Source organism: Acomys russatus, chromosome 28 (assembly GCF_903995435.1).
Source record: "Acomys russatus chromosome 28, mAcoRus1.1, whole genome shotgun sequence".
Lineage (NCBI taxonomy): Eukaryota > Metazoa > Chordata > Mammalia > Rodentia > Muridae > Acomys > Acomys russatus.
In genome coordinates, this window is record NC_067164.1 from 42,526,813 (window position 1) to 42,541,786 (window position 14,974).

The 14,974-nt window shown below is 45.2% G+C and overlaps 1 protein-coding gene and 1 non-coding gene across 2 annotated transcripts in view; both read right to left on the bottom strand.

Annotated features, from left to right (window-relative positions):
- Positions 1-14,974, bottom strand: part of Dipk1a (divergent protein kinase domain 1A) — a 64,648-nt gene that overhangs the window by 27,493 nt on the left and 22,181 nt on the right. The gene's annotated exons all lie outside the window — the stretch shown is intronic.
- Positions 4,327-4,463, bottom strand: LOC127211119 (small nucleolar RNA SNORA8). The gene has a single exon (XR_007833395.1). It is a non-coding gene; the product is annotated as a small nucleolar RNA SNORA8 (small nucleolar RNA).

Consider the following 14,974-nt stretch of genomic DNA (forward strand, 5'->3'; position numbering starts at 1 on the left):
TTTTTTTTTTTTAAAGATTTATTTATTATGTATACAGTGTTCTGGTTGCATGTACACCTGCACACCAGAAGAGGGCACCAGATCTCATTATAAATGGTTGCAAGCCACCATGTGGTTGCTGGGAATTGAACTCAGGACCTTTGGAAGTTAAGAGCCGGTACTCTTAACCCCTGAGCCACCTCTCCAGCCCTATTTTTCTTTTCTTCTTTTTTCTTTTGTTTTTGTTTGTTTGGTGGCTTTTTTTTGTTTTTGTTTTTTGTTTTTCAAGACAGGATTTCCCTGTGTAGACCTGGCTGTCCTGGAACTTGCTCTGTAGACCAGGCTGGCTTTGAACTCGCAGAGATCTGCCCTCCCCAGTACTAGGACTAAAGGCGTGTGCTACCAATGCCTGGCTGAGCAGTTTCTAAGAAGACGAGATCATCAACATAATTCAGGTGTTGGTCAGACTATACAACTGAAAACTAAAATGGTTCATTGTATAAAAATTATACCCCAGTAAAAATATTTTAAAAATACCAATTATTGAAGTACTATTAGATTTAAACACATCTAAATTTCAAATACTAAAAAAATGTCTATCTCTTAAATATTAAGAAAAAGCTAATTAGGAAGGCATTACACCAGAGTCTGGCAGTAAGAAAGGAACAAAAAGGTAATGTTGAAAGATAGGAAATGGGCTGGGGAGATGGCTCAGAGGTTAAGCGCACCGTCTGCTCTTTCAGAGGTCCTGAGTTCAATTCCCAGCAACCACATGGTGGCTCACAACCATCTACAATAAGATTGGGTGCCCTCTTCTGGTGGGCAGGCACACATGTGGGCAGAGCACATAATAAATAACTCTTTAAAAGAAAGATAGGAAACGGAACAATTAGGAATAGCTAAGTGATATGAGCCAGGTTGGACAACAAAGAGACCCTCTCTTAAAAAAAAAAAAATGGCAACAAACAAACAAAAAAGCCAGAAGAAAATACTAGGCTTTAGGGAAAAAAGCAGAGGAGGAGGTGGCAGTGATGGAGATGGTGGTAATAATTATTAACAAGAACAAGAAACAATCAGTTTAATCTACTAAACTCCATTTCCAAAAAGTACAGAATTAAATGAGTATGTTGTTTTCAGAGCTTGTAAAATCCAAGCAGAGCCTCCTGTACACAGTCACTAAGCAAGAGGCTTTGCCTCTTCCTAACAGAGCAGTCTGGAGTGGTCATTCAGGAAGAGCAGTGAAGAAGTGGGCAGGGCCTCTTCAACAGGAACAGGCTCCAGTGCCAAGCCCACTGTGCTCCAAGTCCTCAGGGCAAGTGCACAGTGAATTTGGTCAAGTCCTTTTTTTCAACACATGGGTGATCGGAACATTTTATCAGTTAAATTGGCATTAAAGTTCTCGCCTAACTGTAATTCCTCTATGCCACGAAAGGACTTAAAGGCTCCTTATGTGCTCATCACAAACTCAGCCCCTCATCCATGCCTGCGGATGCACTCGATAAGAACTCACTCTTTAAAGCCAGCTGAGGTGGCGCACGCCTTAATCCCGGCAGAGGCAGGCAGATCGCTGTGAGTTCGAGGCCAGCCTGGTCTACAAAGTGAGTCCAGGGCAGCCAGGGTGACACAGAGAGATCCTGTCTCAAAAAACCAAGAACAAAAAGTAAAATAGTTTCAAGAGTTCACCCTAAGACCTACTGAATCTGAATCTTTGGGATGAGGCCTGGGAATCATATTTATTTTATTTGCTTATTTGCGTGTGTGTGTGCGCGCGCGTGCGCGTTCTTGGACGATATGGAGCTCAGAGAACAACTGTGGCAGTCAAGGTGCCAGGGCTCCGATCATTAGACTTGTGTGGCAAGAATCTTATCTGCTGAACCATAAATAAGCCACCTGCTAGCCAGGGGCATTTGCCTTAAAAGTTCCCACACCTGGGAGAGAGACTGTAAACAAAAACTAAACAGACGATGCAGACCTACGGGAGACCGGCTACCTAGTCAGCCACTGTGAGATTATACCAAGCTGAGTCCTGTCCCTTCCAAGATTCCGTTGAGTAACGGACGACTCATGAGCAATAAGTCCCTGCTAAGGACAACACAGGCAACACGCTGCCACACATCTCAAAACGTCTCAACAGTCCGGCGAGGGGACTTGGTGGGTAAAGGGGATCACCATGAAACCTGAGCCCCTGAGTTCAATCCTGACGGCCCACCTGGCAGGAGCCCTAACTCTCACAAGCTGTCCTTTATGACATCTGTCCCCACACGTCCCTACATGAGTAAAGTTTTTTTATAGGTTTCTCTGTATAACCCTGACTGTCCTGGAACTCACTCTGTAGACCAGGCTGGCCTCCAACTCACAGAGATCCACCTGCCTCTGCCTCCTGAGTGCTGGGACTAAAGGGGTGTGCCCCCACCGCCCAGCTATAAATTTAAATTACTTATTAAAACTTGGATTTAAAATATTTTTACATAATTATAGGATCATATGTAGTTGCTGAGAAATAACAACGAAATCCTTTAACACAGTGTTTCCCTAATCATAGCATTTTGCAAAATTATAATAAAACAACTCCAATAAGGGTTATAACTCAGTGATTTTCACTCAGGCCTCCTGCTTTAATTCCTTTCACTTATTTTTGTTTTTTGTTTGTTTTGTTTTTTTCTTTGTAGACAGGCTCCCACTATGTAGCCCTGGCCTTTCTGGAACTCCCTCCGTAGAGTAGGCTGCCCTTAAACTCGCAGAGATAGAGATTCCCACCGGCCTCTGTCCGCTCAGTACCAGAATTTAGGGGTGTGTGATGCCAGAACCCAGCTTTTATTCATTTAATTTATTTCCATGTGTGGGACACATCTCCAGCAGGTAGGTTCTAGAGAGTGAACTCAGATCACCGGGCGTACAGGGAGCACCTTTACCCACCGAGCCATCTTGCCAGCTCCAGACTTCCTGTTTTAAGTGTACACACGTCACACATGTGTAGACGGTGTTGAGGTGGTTCTATTTACTTGTATACACTTATGGTCTGTCAAGATGTGAATCCACACTATAGTCAAAACACAGAGGCAGAGGCAGGCGGATTGCTGTGAGTTCGAGGCCAGCCTGGTCTACAGAGGGAGTTCCAGGGCAGCCAGAGCTGTTATAGAGAAACCCTGTCTTGAAAAAAACCAAACCAAACCAAGAACGACACCCCCACCCCCCCCCCCACACAGAAGCTCTGTCACTAGGAGTTGCCAGCCTTTTTACAATCAGTTACCTCAGTGCCCCTCCCACTCCCTGGCAACATCAATCAGCTCTCACCTCTACAAATTCAAGGCTGTCATAAGACTCACACAGTTGACAAGTGCTTGAGACTGGTCACTTTTTATGTGTAGACGTGTGTCACGCGCATGCCTGATGCCTAGGGAGTGCCTAAGTGTTTGGCTTCCTGGAACTGGAGTTACAGGCACTTAGCTGTGAGCTGTCATGTGAGTGAGAGGGCCTGAACCCAGACCCTCTGAAAGACTGCTCTTAACCACTTCAGCCCCTAAGCTGTTTTTTTGTTTTTTTTTGTCTTTGTTTTAGTTCTTTCACTCAGCATAGTTTTCTGTAGATTTATCCAGGTTGCACTGGTTTGAGTCTCTGCCTTACTCTCCAAGCTGATGGTATCCAGACAAAGCAGCTACACCTGGGGCTGCAGCCCTCACTTATGGGATTAATACTTTGCTTTGTTTTTCCAGACAAGGTTTCTCTATGTAATAGCCTTAGCTGTCCTGGACCCTTTTTGTAGGCCAGGCTGGCCATGAATTTACAAAGATCTGCCTGCCTCTGCCTTACCCCATGCCGCCAAGTGCTGGGATTAAAGGCATACGTCACCACGTCCGGCTCGGGATTAATATTCTTTTTTTTTTTTTTTTTTAAGATTTATTTGTTATTTATTTATACAGTATTCTCCTTGCATGTGCCTACACACTATCAGAGGGCATCAGATCTCATTATAGATGGTTGTGAGCCATCTATTGCTGGTTGCTGGGAATTGAACTCAGGACCTTTGGAAGAACAGCCAGTGCTCTTAACCTCTGAGCTATCTCTCCAGCCCCGGGGTTAATAGTCTTTTTTTTTTTTTGTAAAGTCAATAAATTTTTATTTAAGGAATGAGTCCTTTCTTTTACTGTCCAAGTCACATGTGTTCAGCATTCAGGATTTCTAAAAACAGCCCTCAGAAATGGCCAGTGCGCTTTTTTCCCCAGCCCTTTATTTATTCCTTGGTTTAGAGATAGCCATGACAACTTCAAGGTTCTCAGCCAGAAGATTTCACCAGTCACTCTGACCTCTAAGGGCACCCACACCCACAAATATATACATTATAAAATAAACTGTATCACTAGAAATACCAGGTTTAACATGTACAAAGCCAAGAAACCAACGATGCCAGATAGTGAATTTCTATCCCACTGTGTTTTGAACACACAGAAGGAAAGAACTGCTGTGTGCAGATACCATGCAGTGCGAGGGATTAATATTCCTAAAAGAAGCCCTAGCGTGTTTCTTTGGTTTTTCCCATGTGAGGGCATAGGCAGAAGGCGCCATTCCACAGTCCGGAAAGCAGGCCTTCACTAAGTGTTGCATCTGCTTGCCTTTATCTTGGCCTTCCTAGACCCCCCAAACCCTGAAAAATAGCTGTCATTTATAAAGCCTGAATGGATTAGGAGACTGTGGTGGCTTGAATAGGTTTGGCCCCCATAGACTTATGTGTTAGAATGCTTGGCCACAGGGAGTGTCACTATTAGGAGGTGTGGCCTTGTTGGAGTAGGTGTGGCCTTGCTGGAGGAAGTGTGTCACTGTGGGGGTAGGCTTCAAGGTCATATATGCTCAAACTGTGCCCAGTGTGGTACACAGTCTCTCCCTGCTGCCTCCAGAACAAGATGTGGAACTCAGGTTGGAGAGATGGCTCAGAGGTTAGGAGCACTCCCGAGGTCCTGAGCTCGGTTCCCAGCAACCACATGGTGGCTCATAGCCATCTGATGTGATTTGATGCCCTCTTCTGGCCTGCAGGTGTGCATGCAGGCAAAGCACTGTGTACATAATAAATAAATAAATAAATCTTTTTAAAAAAAAAAAGATGTAGAACTCTCTTTTTAAATTTAATTTATTAAATTAACAAATTGAGTAGTATCCCTCATCTATTTGCACTGGAGCTTGCTTAAGCTTTCCTACTGAGAGAGAGTGAGGTAACACAAGGTCTGCTATCAACCTTTATATGGACCTCTGTGTCAAAACAAGTTTTTTTTTTTTTTTTTTTTTTTTTTCGAGACAAGGTTTCTCTGTGTAGCCTTGGCTGTCATGGACTAACGCTGTAGACCAGGCTAAACTCAAACTCACAGTGATCCACCTGCCTTTGCCTCCCGAGTACTGGGATTAAAGGTGTGCGCCACCACCGCCCGGCTCATCAAAACAAGTTTTAGTTTTCCTGGAATAAAGGAGCAGAAGCATGACTGCTATGTCATGTGACAATTACATGTTTAGTTTTTAAAGTAAGTGCCCAACTAGGCACTTTCCACGCCCAGGAGCAATGTGTGAGTCAGCCGGTCTTTCCTTGTCCTCAGAGGTTTTGGTGCTGTTCCTGATCCAGCTGGGAATCACAGTATTACAGTTAACTGAGAAAGCACTCTGTACTTGGGGTGCGGGCAGCTGAGGATCCTGTTCTGACCCCAGCACTTAGTAAATACAGATAAACTTGAACCCAAATATTTTCAAGTCAGCTGGGTGTGGTGGCGCACACCTTGAATCCCAGCTCTTGGGAAGCAGAGGCAGGCGGATCTCTGAGTTCGAGGCCAGTCTGGTCTACAGAGTGAGCTCCAGGACAGCCAAGGGCTACACAGAGAAACTTTGTCAACTTTTTTTTTAAAGACTCATTTATTTATTAAGTATACAGTGTTTTTGCCTGCATGCATATCAAAAGAGGGCACCAGATCTCATTATAGATGGTGGTGAGTCACCATGTGGTTGCTGGGAATTGAACTCAGGACCTTTGGAAGAACAGGCAGTGTTCTTAACCTCTGAGCCATCTCTCCAGCCTCCCCTTTTTTTTATGTATATCGGTGTTTTGCCTGCATGTATGTATGCACATCATGTGTGTACACCTATGGAGAGCAGAAGAGGGCATCAAATGCCCTGGGACTGGGATTACAGATGGTTGTGAGTCAACATGTGGGTGCTAAAAATGGAACCTGCATCCTCTGAAAGAGCAGCCAGCGATCTCAATGGCTGAATCATCTTTCTGTCCCTTACAACGTTTGTGAGACAAGGTCTCACCTGTGCTGCCCAGCCTGACCTTGAGTTTTCAGTCCTCTTGCCTTGGCCTCCCTGAGTAGCAGGGATTGCAAGATGCAGTGGCATCCTGGCAACTTTGGGACACCTGGGTTGTAATAGGGCCATAAGTGGTAGGGTGGGTTTTGGGGGGTAGTGGGTTTTTTTTTTTTTTTTTTTTTTTTTTTTTTGTAGACCAGGCTGGCCTCGAACTCACATCGATTTGCCTGCCTCTGCCTCCTAAGTGCTGGGATTACAGGTGTGCACCACCACCGCCCAGCTAGTTTGTTTTTTAAATTATGATTATAGCTCACAGTACTATAATAAAATTACATTAGTGAGCTGGGCGTGTTGGCACATGCCTTAAATCCCAGTACTCTGTAAATTCCAGGCCAGCCTGGTCTACAAAGTGAGTCCAGGACAGCCAGGGCAGTTACAGAGAGAAACCCTGTCTTTAACCCCCGCCTCAAAAAAATTACATTAGTAAAAAAATTTGTATTTATTTATTTATTGTTTTTTTTTTTTTTTGAAGCAGGATTTCTTTGTGTAATAGACTCAGCTGTCCTGAACTCTCTTTGTAGACCAGGCTGGCCTTGAACTCACAGAGATCCACCTGCCTTTACCTCCCAAGTGCTGGGATTAAAGACGTGTGCTACCACGCCCAGCTACATTAGTGAAAAAATTAAAAACCTATGCTTCAGCGTAGAACTAAAGGTTTCTCTTAGACTAACGGGAGACAGGTGGAGCACAAAAGTATTACATAAAAATATACAAATAATTTTTAAAAATTTTATGTGCATGAGGGTTTTGCCTGCACGCATGTCTGGGCACCATGTGTGCACTTGGTGCCTATCGGGGCCAGAAGGCGTCAAGTCCCATGGAACCGGAATCACAGATCACTGTGGACCACTAGGTGGATGCTTTGCAAATTCTGGTCCTTTGTAAAAGCTGCAAGTGCTCTTAGCCATTGGGCCATCTCCCTAGCTCCTAAAGTAATTTTTTAAAGCATTACAACATGTTAGGTACCTAAAGAGGGTTTCACCTGCTTGGACCTTCAAGCCCACCCCACACTCCTCTCAAAGGCTCAATGAATGCACACAGCTCGAGCTTGTACTCTTTTTTTTTTTTTTTTTGTGGCTGGAGAGACAGCCGTGGGCGCTGGGAATCGAACTCTTATATTTATGGTTGTGAGCCTAGCCTTTAACGGCTGAGCCATCTCTCCAGCCGGAGCTTGCATTCTTTAGAGTCCAACCCTTTTCAAATTTTGTTCATAATCTAAGTGTTCAGGAAAAAAAAAAGTCACAGGACAGGCTTAATCATTTAAAATATACACTGTCTTTTTGCTGTTGTTTTGGTATAGCTGACTAAACAGACTGTTAGACCCACAGTGTCATGTGCACATACAAGCAAGAGACCATAGAGTTAGCTTAACTGTAATTTCTGTCCTCCACAGTCATGACAAAACATGCTGCAAGATTAATACTGACTCACTGTAACCATAACTGAACTCATGAAATGATACGTGGGAGCATTAAGGCTGAGCCAAGATCCTGGTTGTCCTATCGGGCGTCTGATCAGTTATCTCTGCCTGTCAGTGGCCCTGTGTGCTCCAACTCTTAAAGGACACACTCTTGAAGCCATGATATGAAAAAAAAAAAAAAAGGAGAAAAACTGGTCTACCCACTTTTATCCACATTTTGGGGGACGTTTCTGCTTTTAGAATACCACAAAGATGGATTCTGAGCCATTAAGTAGAACGCAGCAGAAATATCCAATTAACCCTTCCTGTATCAGCCTCTTTTGTGTAAACTATAAAACCTGGGTACCTCGCTCCACAGCCTGTTCTGTGAGTGAATCCATAACCTCTAATGTTCCTTTAGGCTTCAAAACCAACACAAGGGCAGCAGTATAAGAAGCTTTAGTGGCAGAACACAGTACATGCCAGCGGCCTGGCCGTGCCTCGCGGCCCCTACTCTCGCAGAGCCTTGTATTTTGTTCCTTTCTACTTTATTTTCTCTGATCATCATCATTCACCCAGCCTGGTGGAGAAAATAAAGAACACATCGATATTGCCATTCTCCTGCCTCCGTGCTGGTACAGGGGGAAACTCAGGGGCAAGCTGTACCCAGGCCGTAGCCACGGCCACGGAGCTGTGATACTATCTGAGGTCCCAGTAATCTCCTGGAGGTTTAGACCGCATCACCCTTCATCTCACTTATTTCGGTTTTTCCCTGACGTGAGGACATCAGCAAGAAAATGTGGCAGCTACTCAGCGTTTACCACAAAGCAAGTCCTGCATTGAGAGCTGGAAATGGTGCCAAAAGGCAGGCGACTCTTACACATGGCTGGCAGGGAGGGACCCTGGAGCAGCTGCTTTGGAAAGCAATTTGGCAGTTCCTCAAAAGGTTAAAGAAAAACTTACCATATGACCCAGCAGTTCCATTTCTAGGTACACAGTCAAAAGGATTGAAAACAAATGTCCACACAAGAATTTGGATATGTTCCAAGCGCTCATAACAGCATTACTTACAGCAGTTAAAAAAAAAAAAAGGAAAATATCCAAATACCTATTAACCGGTGAGTGCTGTCCTATACAATGGGTTATTGCTTGATCATTAAAAAAAAAAATGAAGGTGTGGACCTAGAGCTTCTGTAGAGTGTTTGCCCAGCACACACACATGCCCTGGATTCAATTCCCAGAGCCACAGAAGCCGAGCACGGAGGTACATGCCGCTAATACCAGCACTCAGAAAGCAAAAGAGGAAGGAAGGTCTCCGCTACATAGCAAGTTCAAGGTCAGCCTGGGCCACAAGAGACCCTGGAGTCCCGGTGCACACCACAAGAGTGAACCTTGAAAGCTTTATACATGTGAAAGAAACCCAATTCAAAAGGCCAAAAAATGTATGATTTCTACTCAAATGAACTGTCTGAAATAGGCAAATCCACGGAGACACAAAATGGATTGGTGGCTGTCAGGGGCTAAAGTGGAGAGAGACATGTAGTTTGTCTTAATGGCTTCTTGGAACGGGCTTTGCAATCTCCCGCAGGAGGGCCATGCCCCCAGCATGCCTGTTCTAATGAGTCTGTGAGAAGCTAACGGTGTCCTTCATTCTTAGGGCATAACTACCCAGGCCTGTGAAGGACAGAGAAAGGGCTCGGATTCCAGAGTCTTCTTTTTACTCAGATCTCTCAGGACACCAATAATCGGAATTAACTGACCGCCTGAAACAGTTCAGGTTTTTTTGCAGCTGTATTTTAAAACGTGTGTATAATTCAGTATACTAGAAGAGCTGTTTGCACTATGCATTTGCTTTTCAAGTCCTCCAGAGGCAGTTTTCTTTAGAGACATGTATAATAAGTATGCATTCTTTCTGCATTGTAAACACTGTTAGTCTAGTTTTAACAGTGTTTCCTGTGTTGCTATGACGCTGCATCTAGCCAAATGATAGGTATTTACCTAGCCCATTCTCTTTCTTACCTCTTGTTTTATTTCATCCACTCTGCTGTGTGTAGGCAAGGATGCACACAGACTTTTTTTTATTCCATTCTTTTCAGTGTTCTTGGGCTGTTTTAACAGTGGTTTACAAGTCATGGTTCCTTTAGCAAATTCTCACCACTGTTTTGTACGTTTTGTTAACAGTAGGGTGGTGTTAGTGGGGGGCACTGATACAGATAGGCTCAATTAACAGACTTTAGTAGTGTTAAAGTCTTATTACTGAATTTTATTTTCCAAATAGATCTATACCTACCTTTTAATTATAAAAACTGCAAAGGCTCACTGTAAAAAATGAACCAGCAATGGTCACTGGTGGTGCACACCTTCAATCCCAGCACTTGGGAGGCAGAGGCAGGCAGATCTCTGTGAGTTCGAGGCCAGCCTGGTCTACAGAGAGAGTCCAGGAAAGCCAAGTCTACAGAGAGAAACCCTGTCTCAGAAAAACAACAAAGAAAAATCCACTCACAGTTAATCCTAGGTTATATCAAGCAGACAGTTAAAATTACGCAGTTCAGAAGGAGACCCAAGAAAGTGCCTAGACGCCCAAGGAAGAACCATCTGTTTATATATATCCAAGGGATAATGTGATTAACATCAACCTTAGAATAAAAAAGTATAAAACAACTCGGCACAGAAGTTTCATCTGAGGGAAGACTGACATCAATCAAAATAATGTGTTATTTGAACCAAATCTAGTTAGGGCACAAACAGCAGGAGGGGCTCAGCCTGAGGCTCTGCCTCTCTTCCCAAGAGCTTACAGTCCAGACAGGATGTGAAAATATAATTACCCCAGCTCACACTAGAAACCACGTCCAGGAGAGGATCTCTAAAGAGCACGTGTGGCTGGCGACGACAAAGGCAGTAGGACTTTGAGAACAGCGCCCCCGGGGAAGATGTCACTGAACTCGGTACTGGACAGTGGGTTGCAGCGTGTCAACACGCTGGGTTGGAGGGTCAGCCAGTGAGGGGCCTATCTGTGGTTTGCGCCTCCATGTCTTATCAGGGCAGAGCAAACCATAGCACGAAGGCAGGGGTAGCGCTGGTGGGTTGACGCGGGAGGGATAAGAAAGACAGCACTGCTGCTTAAGCTGACTAGTGAGGAAGCAAGCTGAGAACCCAGGCAGGCCTCACAACACAGTGCATGGGAGGGGCAACTCCTCTCACAGCAGCCAGCCTGTGAGAGGAAGGAAGGGGTGTAGGGCATGGTGACGGAGAGGAGAATAGGCTGGGAAGCCATTACACACAGAAGCCCGGGGAGCTGGGAGGCGGATCCGAGCCATGCCTGGCAGGGGCTAGAGGCAGCCAGGGTTCCACCACCGGACAGTGATAGAAGGAGGCTCTGTCCCAGCCCTCAGGGACTGGACGGCTGCGTTGAGAAAGCAGTTCTGTGCTCTACTTTTTCACGCTACAGAAAAATAATCTGGGCAGACAAACTGTGAAAGACTTCCCTGAGAAAGAGCGTAAAAGAAAAAAAAAAAAAAACCCCGATATTCTCAAAGCTAAGCATATTAGATTAAACCTAGAAGACACACAGAGAAAATATAAGGTGCAAATCTTAGACCAAAACCCATGAGGTGAGGTGCACACAGGCTACGGCAGGCAGAGGGGTTCGGGATGGGGACTAGGAAGGTATGCCACTATATTTTAAGTGGCTAGTGAAGAGTTTTGGTTTCTTTCAAAACCCAGGTGTGGGATATGGCGCGGCTTTAGTTCCTCCACAGCTGTTAACTATGACGGTCAGCTGTACTCCCAAGGATGTGATCTTAGCCACTGCAGAGTTTAATTCGGGGGACTCTGGAGAGGGTATAAATGTCAGAGCCCGGAGAGAGGCAGGAACAATCTGAAGAAAGTGGATGCTCCCTCTGCAGCTCCCAGCTGCTGCTGTTGTGGTCTGAGGAGATTTGGAGATATCCTGACAAGAAAGACTGGACTTACCCCAGGGAACCCGCCGGCTCTAAGTAGCAGGAAGCAGGCTATAGAGTTCTGTGCCCCCTTTCCTCTCTAACCCTCTCTCACCTGCTTAGTGTTGGTGCTTGGAAGGGATCAGGGTACACTAAGGGTCGGATGAAGGTAGAGGTAGAAGACCCCAAATAAAATAGCTTTAAAAATTGCACCTGCAGAACCGGGCGCGGTGGCACATGCCTTTAATCCCAGCCCTCGGGAGGCAAAGGCAGGTGGATCTCTGTGAGTTCGAGGCCAGCCTGGTCTACAGAATGAGTCCAGGACAGCCAAGGCTACACAGAGAAACCCTGTCTCGAAAAACCAAAAAAAGAAAAGAAAAGAAAGAAAGGACAGTTCTGTGGGGTTGGGCAGAAAGTAAAACAAAACCCAGAGCACAGAGCTGATGTCTGAGTCAGGAGTCGCACACACAGGGAGCCCCTGAAGCCATCTGTAACTGAAAGGCACTGTTAAAGGTCCCAGCTCGTACAGCACATAGGCTTCTCGAAAAGGTACATTTAAAAATAGTTTTATCATTTGTTTCGTTTCCCCACACAAAACCATGCAAGAACTAAGGCCAGTCTCCTGCCAATGATAGAGTTCCCTGTAGTTTGGAATGTGCCTTTAAACCTGAACGTCTGTAGCCAAAAGCTGTTTCAAAATTAAAGTCAGCCAGCTCTGGAACATTCTGGAAAAATAAAAATAAAAATAGCTTATCTTTATTCATATGTATATATGTCAATATGGGCATGTGTGTGGAGGGTGTCTATGGAGACCAGGATCCCCTGGGGCTAGAGCTAGAGGCAGTTGTGAGCAGGTCCATCTGGGTTCTGGAAACCAAACTTGAGTCAGCCCCTCCCCCTTTCTCTCTCTCTGTTTTGGTTTGGTTTAGTTTTTTGAGACAGTGTTTCTCTGTGTAGCCTTGGTTGACCTGGACTCTCTTTGTAGACCAGGCTGGCCTCGAACTCACAGAGATCCACTTGCCTCTTCCTCCCTAGCGCTGGGATTAAAAGTGTGTACCACCACGCCCAGCCCAGATTTGAGTCTTAAATGCTGAGCAATCACTCCTGGAAGGTACTTTAGTGGAATCACTTTTATGTAGCCCCGTGCTGACATCAGGGAATGTACACCTGTCCAGAGCAAGATTTGTAGATTTCTCTCCAGATATTTACAGAGAAAAGGTGTTGGGTGGGTTAGAGGTGGGTGTTTGGGTAGATACTTCAAGCAGACAGTGTGTGCAAGCCATCTATAAAAAGCACAAGGCAGGAAAGCACCCTAACCTTGGTTTCCAGACACTAAGCAAGCAATTTATTCTATATAAAATGTTCAAGGCAAGGAACAGTATCCTGTTCTCAGCTCCCAAGAACATCACAGGGCTGTGACAGCCACTGGACTGTCCTTCCATCATGTGCCAGCCAGATCACTGACGAAGAACATCATAGTCTCATGTTAATCTTGCCAATTTGTTACACTTGATTCCCACCATCCTCAGAGACACCACCATAAAAAACAAACAAAGCAAAGCAAAACAAAACAGAAAAAGCATTTCAAACTTAAAAAGATGACTGTATTAATCGTGGGGGCTGAACGTGGTTGCACGTGACTGCAACCCCAACACTTGTGCATGGAAGGCAGAGGCAGAGGCAGAGGCAGGGGTGCAGAGTCTGCTCAGCAGTTCATAGCACTTGCTGCTCCTGCAGAAGACTCAGGTCTAGTTCGTTCCCAGCTCCCACACGGTGACTTACAATCGTCCACGTCTCTGGTTCCAGAAGATTCAACACCTGTTTCTGACCTCAACGGGCACTGCATTGCACTGCACACATACACACTCATATACATAAAAATTTAAACTTAAAATTAAAAGGAAGAACCCAGTGTGAATTATAAGAGACCAGGTCACAAAATGTTAATATATTAGTGTTTTAAATAGCATTTAAAAATTTTTATTATGTATACAGTGACCTGTATTTTTTCCTTCTGTTTTGTGTTGTTTTGTTTAACATGGCTCTACCACTCTCTCCTTTAACTAATTTCTGAATCTTGTGGTAAAGCAGGTTTCCAGATGAACTGCTCTGCCTGACTAACCAATCTGTGCCGGGAACCAGCATTTGGGCTGAACACAGATGCCAGCCTGGCACACATTTCTTCAGAGTCATCAGTGGATTCAGTTTACCTGTGTAGTTGGCCAAGACGAAAGTGTACTAACAACTTGGGTGGCTTTCTCGTTCCTGATAATCTTTCTGAAATCTGCAGGTCTTCTCCAACACGGACCCTGTTTTTAAGTTCATCTTCATTTGTCTTTCAGTCAGTTAAAACTTTCTTGTTTGTTCAAGGTTATGTTTACCACAGCATACATACATGAATAGATTTTACTCTGCACCGAAACCCACCTACATGCTGCCTTCTCTCCCCACAACCCTCACTCTAGCCACCATGTAACTGTTTCTCAGATGTGTTGTCCGCGTCACTATTGCTGGGCACACTGGCGTAAAGCCCACTGTTCACCTCCTGTAGCCGGTGTCTCGTGACCCAGCCGCATGGCTAGTTTACCTCCAGCTGCCTGTACTCACAGCTCCCTTTTCATTTCTGCTCTTTCAGTCAGTTCCAGAAAGGCAATGTCTTCCTGGGTCAACTAAGAAAAGGTTTAGTTGTCTACAGTAACTACAGAGAACAGACTTCAGAGAGTCGTTTTTCCTGCAAATCTCATCATGGCATTCCCTTTCTCTGCTGCCATGCTACTCACGTGGAGGTCAGAGGGCAGCCTAAGGCGGTCAGTGCTCTCCTTCTACTGTGCGGGTCCCAGGCATTGAACTCAGGTCACCAGTACTAGAGGCAAGTGCTTTTACCCACTGAGCCATCCAGTCTGTACACTTTGTTGGATTTTTGTTTTTGTTTTTTTGCCGGGGGGTGGGGGGGTGTTGTTTTGTTTTGTTTGGAGACAGAGTTTCTCTGTGCAGTCCTAGAACTCACTCTGTAGACCAGGCTGGCCTTAAACTTGCAGAGGTACGCCTGCCTCTGCCTCCCTGAGTGCTGAAATTAAAGGCGTGCGCCACCTCGCCTGGCTTAGTCTGTAAGCTTTTTAGGTATCACATTAGGTGATCTCTCATTTGAGGCCGGGAGAAAACACCTAGTCATGGTAGTTGCCGGTGGTGTATGTGAGCCACTGCGGTCCCCTGCAGTGTGTGTGAGGATGGAACCCCTGCCCTGATGCACAGCCAGATGACGGGTGACCACAACTATCCGGCACACTAAAATCTCACCATTGGTCTTAATGGAAGA